Source organism: Macrobrachium rosenbergii, chromosome 9 (genome assembly GCF_040412425.1).
Source record: "Macrobrachium rosenbergii isolate ZJJX-2024 chromosome 9, ASM4041242v1, whole genome shotgun sequence".
NCBI lineage: Eukaryota > Metazoa > Arthropoda > Malacostraca > Decapoda > Palaemonidae > Macrobrachium > Macrobrachium rosenbergii.
Window position 1 is genome coordinate 29793533 of NC_089749.1, and position 15519 is coordinate 29809051.

The 15519-nt window shown below is 46.4% G+C and overlaps 1 protein-coding gene across 1 annotated transcript in view; it reads right to left on the minus strand.

Moving 5' to 3' along the window:
• Positions 1-15519, minus strand: part of LOC136841665 (succinate-semialdehyde dehydrogenase, mitochondrial-like) — a 46724-nt gene that overhangs the window by 30948 nt on the left and 257 nt on the right. The window lies entirely within an intron of this gene.

Here is a 15519-nt window from a genome sequence, read left to right on the forward strand (position 1 = left end):
ATGAGGGACGCCTTCAGGGACCTCTGGAATTTCTCCACCAATCCGTTGGCTGCGGGGTTGTAGGTGGTGGTGCTGTGGTGAGAGGTCCCCAGCAGGTGTGCCAGGGCAGACCACAGCTCGGAGAAGAAGGCCGGGCCCCTGTCGGTGGTTATGTGGTCCGGGACACCGAAATGGCTGATCCAGCTGGAGAGGAGGGCCTTGGCGCACGCACTGGCGGTGGCTTCCTGCATGAGTGTTGCTTCAGGCCACCTGGTTACCTGGTTGAGCATTCGACGATCGTCAGGAGGTATCTGGCCCCGCCTGATGGGTGAAAGGGGCCTACCACGTCTACATGTATGTGTCCAAACCGCCTCCCTGGCTGGGGAAACTCGCCTACCCCCTGTCTCGGTGTGACGCCCTATCTTGCTGGTTTGGCACCGGATGCACTGTCTCGCCCAGGCCGTCACGTCCTCCCGCATACTGTGCCAGATGAACTTCTCTGCCAGCAGCTTGGCCGTCGTCCTGCCAGAGGGGTGGGACAGCCCGTGGATGACATCGAACACCAGACAGTGGCGGGAGGCAGGTACCAGAGGGCAAGGCTGGCTGGTGCTTACGTCGCACAGCAGTTTTGTCTCCCCAGGGGTGAGGGGCACATCCTTCCACTTGAAGGATGTGATGGCGGTGCGGTAGGCTGGAGTCTCTGGGTCGGTGGTCTGCTCCCGGGCGAGGTCCTCGCAGTTGATCCCGAGCTGCACCGCACTGAGCTCGATCCTGGAGAGGGCGTCTGCTACAGGGTTCTTCCTGCCGGGGAGGTACTTGATTGTGCAGGTGAACTCCGCAGTGGCCACGAGATGCTACTGCTGCCTGGAAGACCATGCGTCTCCCTGCTTTGTGAAGGCGTGGACCAGCGGCTGGTGGTCAGTCCAGATTGTGAAGGGCGTACCCTCCAGGAGGAACTTAAGTGACGTACCGCCCAATACACTGAGCAGAGTTCCCTGTCGAAGGTGCTGTAGTGGGCCTCCGCGGGGCTGAAATTTTTGCTGAAGAAGGCGATGGGCTGGGGGACTCCGGCGACGATCTGCTCCAGGACGGCCCCGCAGATGACGTTGCTGGCATCCGTCGTCAACTGGAGGGGGGCGTTGGGGTCCTGGTGGGCCAAGGCGGTTGCCTCAGCGAGGGTGGCCTACGTCAGGGAGAAGGCCTGCTGCTGGTCGGGTCCCCAAAATAAGGACTTCGGTTGGCCCTTCAGGATCTCTGTCAGGGGGGCCATGGTGTGTGTGACCCAGGGGATGAACCATCTGTAGTAGTTGACCATCCCGAGGAATTCTTGTATGGCCTTGACAGAGGTAGGGGTTTGGAACCTGGTGACGGCTGCGACCTTTGATGTGAGTGGACGGACGCCGTCCAGGGATATCTTGTGGCCCAGGAAGTCAGCTTTTTTGACGCCAAAGGTGCATTTATCGAACCTGACGACAAGGCCGTTCTATTGCAGGCGCTGCAGGACCGTCCGGATGTGTCGCAGGTGCTCTTTGGGTGATCTGGAAAAAATTAGAATATCGTCCATGTAACAGACGCAGAAGTTCAGGTCCCCCAGGATGCTGTCCATCAGCTTCTGGAAGGTTGTCCCTGCATTCCTCATGCCGAAGGTGGAGAAGGCGAAGACGTAGGACCCGGAGGGCGTGATGATGGCGGTTTTGGGGATATCCTCCGGAGCAACTGGTACCTGGAAGTAAGATTTTAAAAGGTCTAGTTTAGAGAATATTTTGGCCCCTTGAAAGCAGGCCATGAGATCTTGCATGTTTGGTAGGGGGTAGTGACCTGGTTCAGTTGCAAGGTTGAGCCGCCTGTAGTTGCCGCAGGGTCTCCAGGAGCCATCTGGTTTCTGCACCATGTGGAGGGGAGAGGCCCACGGGCTGGAGGCCTTCTTGCATATGGCCATTCGCTTCATCTCGGCGAAAGCGTCCTTGGCCTCCTGAAGGTGCCGAGGGGGAAGCCTCCGGAACCTTGCCTGTGTTGGGGGGCCCTTCGTCTTAATGTGGTGGTAGATTCTGTGCTTTGCCAGGGCCCCGGGTACCTGGCGCAGTTCGGACTTGAAAACGTCGGGGAACTCCTTCAGCAGCTGGGCATACTGGTGTGGGGTGACAGAGCAGATGGTAGCCACGCTGGGTCCCGGCACCAGGGGGAGGGACTGGCAGGAGTCGGTGTCTAATAGACGCTTGCAACCAACGTCGACTGCCAGCCCAAAGTGGGCAAGGAAATCCGCACCCAGGAGTGGGGTCCTCATGTCTGTGACAATGAAGTTCCACGTATATCTCCAGCCAAGGATGGAGATCGACAGGAGCCTGGTGCCATAAGAGAGGATGGGGGACCCGTTGGCGGCCGTCAGGAAGGCAGCCAGGTCCGGCGGGCGTTTGCAGTCCTCTTTGGATGGCGGGAACACTGATCGAACGGCGCCGGTGTCGACCAACATCATCCTGCCAGAGACGGTGTCGCGGACGTAGAAGCCTAATGGTTTTGGGCTCCTGGGTTCCTCTGCTGCCATGGCGGCCTGTTCTGTTGGCTGCCGCCTCCTCTGTTTTTTGGATGGGTGAAAGAACAGGGGGGTTGGCAGTTCTGGACGTCCTTGCCATACCACTGATGGTAGTAGCAAGACCCCGGTGGGTTTTCTTGTGGTGGTATGCTGGCTGTCTCCTGGTGACGGCGCTTATCTCCTCCTCTGCGTTACCCTCCACCTGGAGGGAACTGATGGGGTGTGCGAGTGTGGATGCCCACTTCGCTGCCCTTGTGGAGTCCGTCAGCCGCTGCGCCGTCCTGATCAGGTCCTCGAGTAGCATTGTGTAAGGGTCGAGGATCTGGGTTTGGACCTCCGGGAGGAGCTGATGGAGGAGGATCTCCCTTGATAGGCTAATCTCCGACTGCCTACCGCTGCTGTCCGTCTCGGGAAGGGTGAAGAGGTCCTGGATCACGCCCCAAGTCTCCAGGATGTTCTGGTCATGCCGAGGGTTGCTGACGAGGTCAAGGGCGTGGGCGGCCCTCTCAGAGACTGGCAGGGAGCAGGTCTTGACGAGAGAGGTTTTAAGATGCTGGTAGGTGACGGGGCGTGCGGCAGACACCCACAGGACAAGCTTCCTGTAGACCTCCTATGGGAGGGCGTTGATCACGGTGTCGGCTTGCAGCACCCCGTCAGTAACTCCCGCCAGTCTGAACTGCCCCTCGATCCTGTAGAGCCATGATGATGGATTGCTGTGCATGAAGGGCAGCAGCTTTATGGCGAAGGCGGATTTAGTCTGTTCCGTCAGGACGGGCAGTGCGCAGGGCGCGGGTAGCGGCATGGAGGAGCGTGAGAGCCTTGGCGCGGGGAAGGGCGCGAGGAAGATATCTGAGTCCGCGAAGTTTGTGGTTAACTGTATGTGGGAGGGAATGTCCGCGTCCATACTCACAATTGCCCCCTTACTTGGAGTGGGTTACTCGCGTCAAAACGCACTTGGGAGCTCGCTGTGTGGGTCCGCTAATGACGCTGGTGATTTGCCGACAAGAGTCAGCATGCCCGAACGCTGGTTAAAGTGCCGTGTTTAGTCCGTTAGGGGCGTGGGGTAGTTCATGGAGCCAAGACTAAGTCGTCGTATGAGTCCGCTAATGGCTCTGGGAACCACTCCGGGGTCACCACTTTAAGAGGTGCAAAATAATGAGCAGGAGGACAGGTATTGCTAGTTTATTCAGAATGCAGGTCGCTTATAAAGCGGCGTGCGGACGTCACACAGAGGAATACAATAGAATTTAGGTGGCCCGAGGTCAATTACTCTCGGTAATAATTACAATGGATAAATACAAGTAATGTAAAAAGTAAGTTCACAAGAATTGACATAACATTCTAACACGTGCAAAGAAAACTGATACAAATGAATGAGTAATAGATACATATTTACACAGGAAAAATATGGCTAATTTTGCTTGACCTGATCTCGTAGGAGTGATATCGAAGAAAATGGGTGGTTCACCATAGAAAACCCGCTCAGCGGGAACTTTACAGATGCGATACATGACCATAATTAATGGGTAAAGAAGACGTCTTTACAAGTACTCCCCCCAAGACAATTATTATGAAATAATGATTGGAAGATCTGTTGAATGTTAATCACGGTATCTTCTTGGGAGCAGGAGCTGACCCCGAGTTCTTGATATCTGTGGGTGTGGGGTGCTTTCGACTGCTGAGTCGTCCGGCGGTTTTGCCGGGTAGATGACATCCTTAGTGCGGCCCTTGGGACATCCTCAGCCTTATTTCGGGATACCAATCTCTTCATCTGAGGTCTTGTTTCGTGGAGAAATCTGGGATGTCTGCCAGTTTCCTCCCAGGTTCCGCTGTCCATTAGGAAAGCTGGCTTTAACCTGTTGATAGATAACCAGTCTTCCCAACCATGGATGTTGACGAGGTAGGCCTTGGATGTTCTACTGACGACTCGGTATGGTCCTCTGAATGGTCTGGTCAAGGGTGGGCGGTGGGCGTCGTTCCTCATGAACATGTGTGTACAGGCTTTCAGGCCTTCTGGGCTGAAGTTATGGGTCCTGTCCGCAAAAGTCTTCCAGCAGGGTGCGAACTTCTTTGCAATTCTCTTAGTCTTGGAAGGGGTGTATCCGGGTTGTCTGGCTCCGTGGGGAAGAATTCTCCAGATATGGCCAATGCTTCGCCGTAGACTTTTTCTGCGGGAGATTCCTGGCCATTTGCCCTTAGTGTGGTGCAGAGACCCTTCAGGACCCAGGGCAGCTGCACCTTCCAATTCTCCTCAGTACAACGTGCCATCAGAGCTGCTGTCAATGAAGGGTGGGGCCTTTCCACCATACCATTGGCCGCAGGGTTGTATGCCATCGTACTGTGGAGTGTTGTCCCCATCAGGCGTGCCAGGGAGACCCAGAGTTCTGACAAGAACGGCAGGTCCCTGTCTAGTTATATCGTCCCACACATCGAAAAGGCTTATCCAACTTGATAGTAGGGCTTCCGTGCAGGTGCTTCATGATGCTTCTACCATTGGGGTTGCTTCCGGCCATATTGTGGAACAGTCTATGACTGTCAGGAGGTACCTGGCATCCCCTGATTGCGGCAGAGGTCCTACGACGTCTACGTGGATGTGCCCAAAACACCGTCATGGTTGAGGGAAGTCTCTGATGCCTGACTCCGTGTGCCTTGTGATCTTACTTGTCTGGCACAGTATGCAGTTCTTCGCCCATTCTCGTACGTCCTTCCTGATCCCGTGCCACACGAATTTCTGTCATCAGGCGCGTTGCTGTTTGTCCTGATGGATGGGACAGCCCATGGATGATGTCAAATGCCTGCTTTCTTCGTGACGCAGGTATCAGGGGGCGTGGGCAGCCTGTGCTGGTGTCACAGAGAAGCGTCGATCCGGATTCACCTATTGGCACGTCTTCCCACTTCAGTGCAATAAGTGCTGTACAGTAAGCTACCGGGTTCGTCTAGGTGGGGATGTAAATGATGGTGTATCGGAATTCGGAGATAGCAGCCAGGTGCCGTTGCTGTCTTGCTGACCATGCATCTCCTGCGTTCGTGAAACTATACCAATGGCTTGTGGTCTGTAAGGATGGTGAATGGGCTGCCATCCAAGAGGTACTTGAAGTGGCGCACAGCTTGGTAGATTGCCAGTAGTTCCCTGTCGAATGCACTGTAGCGGGTCTCCAGCAGCTGTAACTTGCGGCTAAAAAATGCAAGAGGGCGGGGGAACCGTCTACTATCTGCTCCAGCACGGCTCTGCAAGCGACGTTGCTGGCGTCGGTGGTAAGTCTCAAGGGGGCGGTGGGGTCTTGATATGTTAAGGTGGTGGCTTTGGTGAGGTCTGCCTTCATCTGTTCGAACGCCTTTTGCTGCGGGACTTCCCAAGTCAGTGCTTTTGGCTTCCCCTTCAGCACTCTGGTTAGTGGATACATGATGCGGGTGATGTCCGGCACAAATCGTCGGTAGTAGGTGACCATGCCGAGGAACTCCTGCAGGGGCAGAAAGGTAGGTCCACCAAGATGCTGTCCATAAAGCACTGGAATGTGGCCCCAACATTCCTGAGGCCAAAGGTGGAGTAGGAGAAGGTATATGTCCCAAACGGCGTGATGATGGCTGTCTTCGGAACGTCGTCAGGATGTACTGGCACCTGAAAATAGGACTTGAGCAAATCCATTTTTGTGAATATCTGGGCCCCGTGCAGGGTTCCTGTTAGGTCCTGCATGTTTGGCAGGGGATAGCGGTCCGGTGTTGTCACTTGGTTCAGCCGATGATAGTCCCCACAGGGCCTCCAGGAATCGTCTGGTTTCTTCACCATGTTGAGGGGGGACACCCATGAACTCGATGCCTTTTTGCAGATACCCATCCTTTCCATCTCGGTGAACACTCGTTTAGCATCCTGGAGTTTCTTGAGCGGCAGGGGGCAGAACTTGGCATGTGTTGGCGGGCCTGTGGTGGTGATGTGGTGATGGATGGCGTGCTTGGCCTGGGTACCTGGCACCTGACGCTGTTCTGGCTTGAAGACATCTGGGAATTCGCGCTGGAGGGTGCTGTATTTGTTCTATGAGATGGAGCATACGGCGGGCACTCCTGGTCTGGTGGAGAGCTGTCGGGAGTGGCAGGTTCCGGTATCCAGCAGGCATTTTTGGCCGACGCCTACAGCAGTCCGTGTTGTGCGAGGAAATCGGCGCCTAGTAAGGTAAACTCGACATCTGTGATGATGAAGGGCCATTCATATTTCTGGCCCAGGATGGATATTCTGAGGGTCCGAGTTTCTTAGCAGCGGATAGGGCTTTCATTTGCGGCCACTAGTGCAGCTGTGGCACCGGACGTGTGGTCGTGGTCTTCCCCCGACAGCAGAAATACCGACTGCATAGCCCCAGAGTCTATCAGTAACCGTTGTCCCGATATGGTGTCGAGGATAAGGAATCCTACTGGTTGGGATTCTGTAAGGTTTGTGGCCACTGCTACTATGGGTGGCCGCCTTCCTAGTTTTTTGTGAAAGAACAGGGGGCTCTGCAATTCTTGGCATCCTTTCCGAACCTTCAATGAAAGTAACACCAGGCTGGATTTGTCCTCATCTCCTGCTGCTGCAGTGGTGCCCTCCTCCTGTACACCGCGTTCGTGTCCCCCTCTTCGGCTTCTTCTGCTACCAGGCTGCAGGTGTTGTGGTGTGCTTGGAGGCCTTGGTGGCCTCGTGGAGTTTGTGTGTGGTGCTCACCAATTCGTCCATCGAGAGTGCTTCTGCTTCCATGATTTGTGCCCTCACCTCCTGCGGAAGGTGCCACAGGAATATTTCCCGCGACAAGCTGATCACCCTCCTCCGTCCGTCTGAGTCGAAGCCCGGCAGCATCAGGAGACCTCGTAGTTCATCTCAGGTGTCCCTGGGTGATGCGTCCTCCAGGGGCTGGTTCATCAGGTCAAGGATGCCTTGGGCTATCTCTGGGACAGGCATGGAGTATGTGTCAATGAGTTTCTTTCGTAGGTCTTCGTACTTGGCTTTGCCCAGCTGCGAGTCCAACCATGGGGTGTTCTGTTGAAGACCTCCTCCGGCAGCAATGTCATGGTGATGTCCAGTTTGGTTTCCTCGTCCATGATTTTTGCTACACCGAAATGGACGTCTGCTCGCAGGAACCAGGATGCAGTATTTTGCCGCAAGAATGGTGCAGTTTCATCACCTGGTTATAGCTGCCTTCGAAGGTGAGAGGGGGGGGATGCAAGGATCTGTGCGTCCTTGGAACGACTTTCTACCCAAGTGTCTTACATTTTGACTCACCAAAAAGCAAAATAAGGACTGTATTTAGTCCGTTAAAGGTGTATGGGGCTCGTCAGAGGTCAAAACTATACGGTGTGTGGTTCCGTTAATGACTTCTGAATACGGTCGATGCGAATCGTAAATGGCAGGGCCAAGCTGTTCGAGAATGCCAGAAAGTACCTGACGAAGGTACACCGTAATTAGTCTGTTAGTGGTGAGGGTGTTCTCCGAGGAAGGAGCTTTCAGAGGTCTACACTGTCACCTTATGGTTCCATTAAAGGCTCTCTGAAGGTAAAGCGGTTGCAAGAGTCCGTTAATGGCAAAGCCAAAACAGCTGTGTTCACTGTCGCTCCTCGGGTCACCAGTTGTGAGGTCCAAGAAGACAGAACTGGGTACTGATTGATTTATTACCTGGGCATAAGGTATATGTAGCAGCGTGCAGACAGAAATGTGGTGCCCGACCCCAGGTCTCCGTGACACGCACGCTGAGTGAGAGCAATTTGTGTTTGTTAACAGTCAATCAAATAATAACAAGAGACTACGTACATGCAGTGATAAAATATATATTGGCGAAAAGGCCAAGAAATTCTACATACAAATATTTACATGAGATTCTTGCTGCGTTGATAGATGCAATACATGATTGTAATTAATGGGTAAAGAAGACGTCTTTACAAGGCAAATAGTGAATGAGAAAAAGTTGCAGAAAAGCATTATTTATACCAGAAGATCCACAGGTCAGCCGTTAAATCACTCCAGCTGACAATTTCTCTTTAATCTTCTTAATCGCTGGTGTGAGATCAAGAGAAATGTCAAAAGAGAGACTGATTCTTTACTAATCTCAACAAGTGTCTATAAAGCAAAAAGTGGACGGAAAGGTAGCGGGCGACCCAAGTGCTCTCGCTGCGTTCACACAGAATCTGTTTTCTGAGAAGCATAAAAATACGTACAATATTCATTACAGGGCATATAAAAGGTAGATATACATATCGGCGGAAAGGCCGTACAATGATGCATAGGATGAGGTACAGAAAGAATCTGAAATAATGACAGGTAATATACATGATGTGATTAATGTACATATGAAGGGAGAAATACAAGAAAGGAGAGGCGATTTGACGCCCTTACCCTGGTTGGAGGAAGATTTTATCTAAAATATCTGAATCCCACGCACCTCTTGAGAGATTCTGGTTTGTGAACCGATAATTGCTGCTATAAACTATATGAGGCATATTCCAGTTTATTCTGTGGTTATGGTTGTGTGACTGAAAACAGCTGAGCTCTGTTGTCCGTACTTAACTGAACGTTTATGCTGCATTAATCTTTGGGGGAGCGATTTGCCTGTGAAGCCGATATAAGATTGGTCACAATCGAGGCAAGGGATTTCGTAAACTCCTGTGTCTTTGGGGACTGCTTTTGTTGGACGTCTTAATCCTGTCCAGGTATGAAAATTTTTATTTTATTGTTGGGCGTCTCTCTGGTCGTTATGCGGGGAGGGGGGACGGTAGAAAATAGTGTTCGCTTTGTTTGGTTTCATGTACAGCCCTCCACAGGAATAATTCTCTCTCTGGCGGGCCCTTGTACATTTTCAAAATAAGGTGCTTCCTATATTTCATAATTGTCTTTCAGTGTTTTCTCTTCAGTATCGTAGCTCCTGCAGAATAGGAGAGTCTTTAGCTCCTTTTTAAATTTGCATTCTTCTTGTATTAAATTGCATAGAAGATTATCAGTTAAAACCATGATCCGTATTATTTTTCACCTCTGACACATTTCTTTATATATGTGCACTTATTGCCATCATATGTTTTATGTTTATTTCACTATGACCTTTCTTTACACAATTTTTACACTTGAAGATGTTGCTAGCACATTCATTTGATTTGTGATTTTCATCACATCTAGGGCAAGCTTGGTCATTTTGTACAGTTTGTTGCGCTGTGACCAAATTCCTGACATTTATAGCATTGATAGGGCATGTAACAGTCGTATACTTTGCAACGGCTATACAGTGTACAGAATTTGTCACCTCTATAATAGATAGCCTTTCGTATTTGTGGTGTGCACTTGATGATATAGTGTTTATATTTGTCATTTTTGGCTATCATTTCCTTTACAGTTTTCAGGTCATCATTTTCAGAAATGAGGCTACCTATGCATGGATTTTTCTTTACAATGTTATCGACAATGTCGTCCTTATCCTTTGGGACATAGACTACTTTTATTTTTGGTTCAAGTTTACCCTTCTCATTTACTGATATATTGTTGATTTTCTGAATCTCCATTTTTGCCTTTTCTAAGTTCTTCCTGTCTGGAAATCTTACCAATAAGTGTCCATCTCTTATTGTTTTAACCTGTTTAACTGGCGCCGTTATTTTACTCATAATTTGTCTCTTTTCATTAGCTGCTGTGTTCTCTTCGTTTGTAGATTTGATCAGAAGCCCTTTTTTTTTGTCTGTAGTGATTCAGCATAAGTTTTGTCCATGTTTGTCGTGGTCTTTACATCTTTATCAACATTTATCAATTTTGTTCTGGATTTCATCTATGTTGATCATTACGTCACCAGTTTTCTGAGCCGAATCCTGAATCAACTTTATTAATGTCTCTGTGTTTTTTTTATTTCTTCAAGTTCATCTTCAATGAATTTTTTGTGTGTTCTTTGTTCAGGCCTCTTGCAAGTATTACAGATGTACAATATGTTATCACTACGATTTCTCAATTAAATGGTCAGGGTACTTTGAAGATGACAGCTGCTTATGGATTAGTTCAATTTCCTTTCCCAGGAGATCTGAGGAGCAAATCCGTAAGGCTCTTTAGAATAAATTGCTGGCTACGACAATTTTGATAGAGATGTCATGATAGCTATAAAAATGGATGTATGACAGAGAGAAAGTTCGTTTTCTGTATATGGTAAATTTGTATTCTGTCGTGTCTCTAATTATTAAAACGTCAAGAAAAGGAATTTTGCTGTCTGTTTCCCATTCAACTTTAAATTTGACGCTAGGCACTAATGCATTTAATTTTGAAAGAAATTCAGTGAAATTACCCTACTTATTATCCCAACATGTTAAGATATCATCTGCATATCTCACCCATAGCATGTCGTTGGGTTTTATTGCGTTTATTATTACAGTTTCAAAATATTCCATGTTTAGATTGGCTAAAACAGGACTTAAAGGGCTGCCCATGCTGCACCCGAATTTTCGTTTTCAGAATGACTCCCCTAATGAAAAGATGTTATTTGATGCACATAATTCAACTAGCTTTATTATTTTATCTAGGGCTAGTGGGAAATGATCTGAATAGGGGGGCTAATTTTTCCCTCAAAAACTGTAGAACGTCCTGTACTGGTACTTTTGTGAATAAGGAATCTACATTTAAACTTTGAATTTTTATGTTGTGAAGTGGTATATTTGCTTCTCTGAATTTGTGACAGAAATCTTCAGAATATTTAATGTGACCGGGAGAAAATGTGCCTAAGAAAGGGGAAAGGAGGCCGGTTGACCACTTAGAAATTTTACAATCGAAAGCTCCGGCACATGATATGATAGGTCTGAATGGAAGATTATCTTTATGAGTTTTGGGAAGGCCATAAAAGTAAGGTAGTTTTGGGTTAATGACTAAATTTCTCCAGTAGTTCGATGCTCTTTCTGTCTTTGCCAATTAATCTTACTTTTCTAAAAAAAAAAAAAAATTCTGTGGGGACGGTTTGGAGGGGATTTTTTCGTTAATTTGTCTCAAGTGTTAGTGTCACTAAGGAATTGGTTGATTAAATAATCAACCAACTCCTTAGTGACACTAACACTTATGACAAATTAACGAAAAATCTCCTCCAAAACGTCCCCACAGAATTTTTTTTTAGAAAAGTAAGATTAACTGGCAAAGACATAGAGAGCATTAACTACTGAAGAAATTTAGTCATTAGCCCAAAACTACCTTACTTTTATGGCCTCCCCAAAACTCATAAAGATAATCTTCCATTCAGACCTATCATCTCATGTGCCAGAGCTTTCAATTATAAAATTTCTAAGTGGTTAACAGACCTCCTTTCCTCCTTTCTTAGGTACATTTTCTCCCAGTCACATTAAATATTCTGAAGATTTCTGTCACAAATTCAAAGAAGCACATATACCACTTCACAACATAAAACTTCTACGTTTAAATATTGATTCTTTATTCACAAAAGTACCAGTACAGGACGTTCTACAGTTTTGGGGGAAAAAATTAGCCCCCTATTCAGATCATTTCCCACTAGCCCTAGATAAAATAATAAAGTTAGCTGAATTACGTGTATCAAATAACATCTTATCATTTGGGGAGTCATTCTATAAACAAAAATTCAGGTGCAGCATGGGCAACCCTTTAAGTCCTGTTTTAGCCATCTATTCATGGAATATTTTGAAACTGTAATAATAAACGCCATAAAACCTAAAGACATGCTATGGAGAGATATGTAGATGATATCTTAACATTTTGGGATAATAACTGGAGTAATTTCAATGAACTTTCAAAATTAAATGCATTAGTGACTAACGTCAAATTTAAAGTTGAATGGGAAACAGACAGCAAAATTCCTTTTCTTGACGTTTTAATAATTGAAGACACGACATCATACAAATTTACCATTTACAGATAACCAAATTTCTCTCTGTCATACATCCATTTTTACAGCTATCATGACCTCTATCAAAATTGACGTAGCCAGCAATTTATTCTTAAGAGCCTTACGGATTTGCTCCCCAGATCTCCTGGAAAAGGAAATTGAACTAATCTACAAGCAGCTGTCATCTTTTAAGTACCCTGACCATTTAACTGAGAAATCAGTCCAAAAAGCAAACACTATTTATTTACCTTCTCTCCTCTCCCCCCCTCAACATGACCAGAGAGACGCCCAACAATAATACAGAAATCCCATACCTGGACAGGATTAAGATGTTGACACAGACACTTGGAAATTCAAACCCTTTTGCTTTTACCTACTCAAATACCTTGGCCAAATCCCTGATTAACGTCCAACAAAAAACCAGTCCCCAAAGACACAGGCGTTTGCGAAATCCCTTGCCTCGATTGTGACCAGTCTTATATATCTTACATCGGCTTCACAGGCAGATCACTCCCCCAAAGATTAACTCAGCATAAACGTTCAGTTAGGCACGGACAGCAGAGCTCAGCTATTTTTAACCACATAAATAACCATAACCATAGAATAAACTGGAATATGTCGCATATAATTTACAGCAGCAATTATCGGTTCAAAAGCCAGATGGTAGACTCAGCCTTGATTAAACAAAGAAATGCAATGAATCTCTCAAAAGGCGCCTGGGATTCAGATATTATAGATAAAATCTTCCTCCAACCAGCGATTAAGAAGATTAAAGAGAAATTGTCAACTGGAGTGACTTGACGGCTGACCTATGGATCTTCTGGTATAAATACCGCTTTTCTGTAACTTTTTCTCATTCACTATTTGCCTGAGGAGAGACAGTTTGGTCTCTGAAATATAGTCTATTTTTCATATTATAGCGTTTCTATGGGCTCCTTTATATTTGATGGAATTATGTTTTAACAGAATATATATATATATATATATATATATATATATATATATATATATATATATATATATATATATATATATATATATATTTTATTTTATTTTACGTTCTGGGGCCTGTTGGAGGAATGTACAGGGGTTTTCTTATCATTTAACTGCCGTACGGGGCCAACAGGTATCACCCAGATTGTAATAAGTGAATGGGCAAAAGATGACTTACCTTGATATCACCATTAATTAACCAGGGAAGTGGAAGGTTGCCATAGGAATCGAGTAACAGATTACGTTAAACTGAATTTATTTACAGATGAGGCAATTAGGAAATGAATTTGAAAACACTGACTGAGCTGCCTGCAAGCACATACAATGTGCGATAATATTAATGAGTAGCAAATCTCTGACCATGAAAAGGTTAGCCTACTACTGGTAAATGATTTTCAATTTCAGGCGCTTGTGCACAAGGGCGACTGGTTAGTGCCCCATGACTGCGTATCAGGAAATTCTTGCATGCAGCAGAATGGCAGTAACTTCTAAGTGGAACTGATTCACAAGGCTGGGACCGACCGCTTGGGAAGCAGAGTAGCAGGATTTCTGGAAGAGAATTCCAGGTTAGCATTCAAAACAAGGAGTTCCTCTCCTATGAACTTAACTAGGCACCATGGAGGAATTGATCGATTAAATTTAATTAGCCCTTGGTAACACTATGGTGGGAGTGATTTAACTAATTTAATTTGAGCTTAGGGGCGAATCATGGGGGGAGCTTTGTTGGTAGGTTTGATTTAACAAAGGGGCTTTGTTTAAGAGAATGAAAAGTTGGAAATTCGGAAAATGGAGAGAAGTTCACGAGAAGAAAAAACAGCAACTGGAGGTGTTGCACTTCAAGACGTACCTGATTGCATCTGTGACTGGACTCGCTTGTGGAGAACGCCCGTCGGCTGCAGCAGTTCATACGCCGTACAAGGAATGGGACTGCACAAACTTGTGTCTGGCCCCTTTGGTGGAGTATAGTAGAGTTCGGCTGTGTGGGCGCAAAGCGTCTCCTTCGAGTTTGTTTTCGACAGCGGCCATAAGACACAGGTCGACCTGGAATGCAATTCCCACCAGTACAAAGTTCGAAGGGAAATAGATCTTATGGTTAAGGACTTATGAGTTCGGATAAAAGCCTAGCTACACCCGGATTCGTCCCTATGTCACTAACGGCTATCTAAGCCTCCCGAAAGAAGCATCCGAGGACGGGGCTAAGGAGTGGTATCGTTTTCCCACAAATCAAGCGATCTGGGTGGTTTAGACCTACATAAGTTCAACCCCTTCATGGCGTCTCCTCCAGCTACCCTTAAATTTGAATTTCGATCTAATTGAATGAAAGGAACGAATGGAGATACTTAATATATATATATATATATATATATATATATATATATATATATATATATATATATATATATATATATATATATATATATATATATATACACATATATACTATATACTTGGAAAGTAAGAAGGAAGACAGAATGTGAACAGAGGTACAGTAAAGAGAATCAAAGGGGTTGCACCTGGGGGCCGTAGGGACGCTGCAAAGAACCTTAAGTATGCTTCCAGTGCACCGGGTGAGGTGGATTCACGGCACTATTCCCTTATGGGGAATTAGTTTTGTTAAGATGTCTTAAATTAAAAGCAAAACCGGTTAGGATTCATGCACAGTATTTCATTTCCCCTTGTGTTACATCAGTAATATGGGCTACACGTATTCTGGTGATATACATATATGTGTGCATGTTTTATATGTATGTATACGCACATATGTATGAGTATTAACTGCATACATAATAGATTTGTTATATGCTATGTTAAGGCTTAACCTCTCATAATTGATCATTCCGGATGAAAAGATCCCGGACTTGCAGTGTATCCTTTTCATATTCTGGCTTATAGCAATGTTCCATGGAACAGACAATTGAAATTTGAATATCCTTAATTTTAAATTATGTGAAATAAAGCCACGCGATGCAAGGTCTGAAGAAAAAACTATAAGTTTTGATTAGCCTAACTGGACGTACCAAGAGCAGGATGACGGAACAGTTGTGCTAAATTAAAATTGGCAGTCTTCACCAAACCTTCATTCATATGTAGCCTACTGACTTTACATAGTTATCGTTGTGTGTCCATGAAGATCACAATTTATATATTTAATTAGAAGTCATCACGCACGCGAAAATAGGTTTTTTCACATGT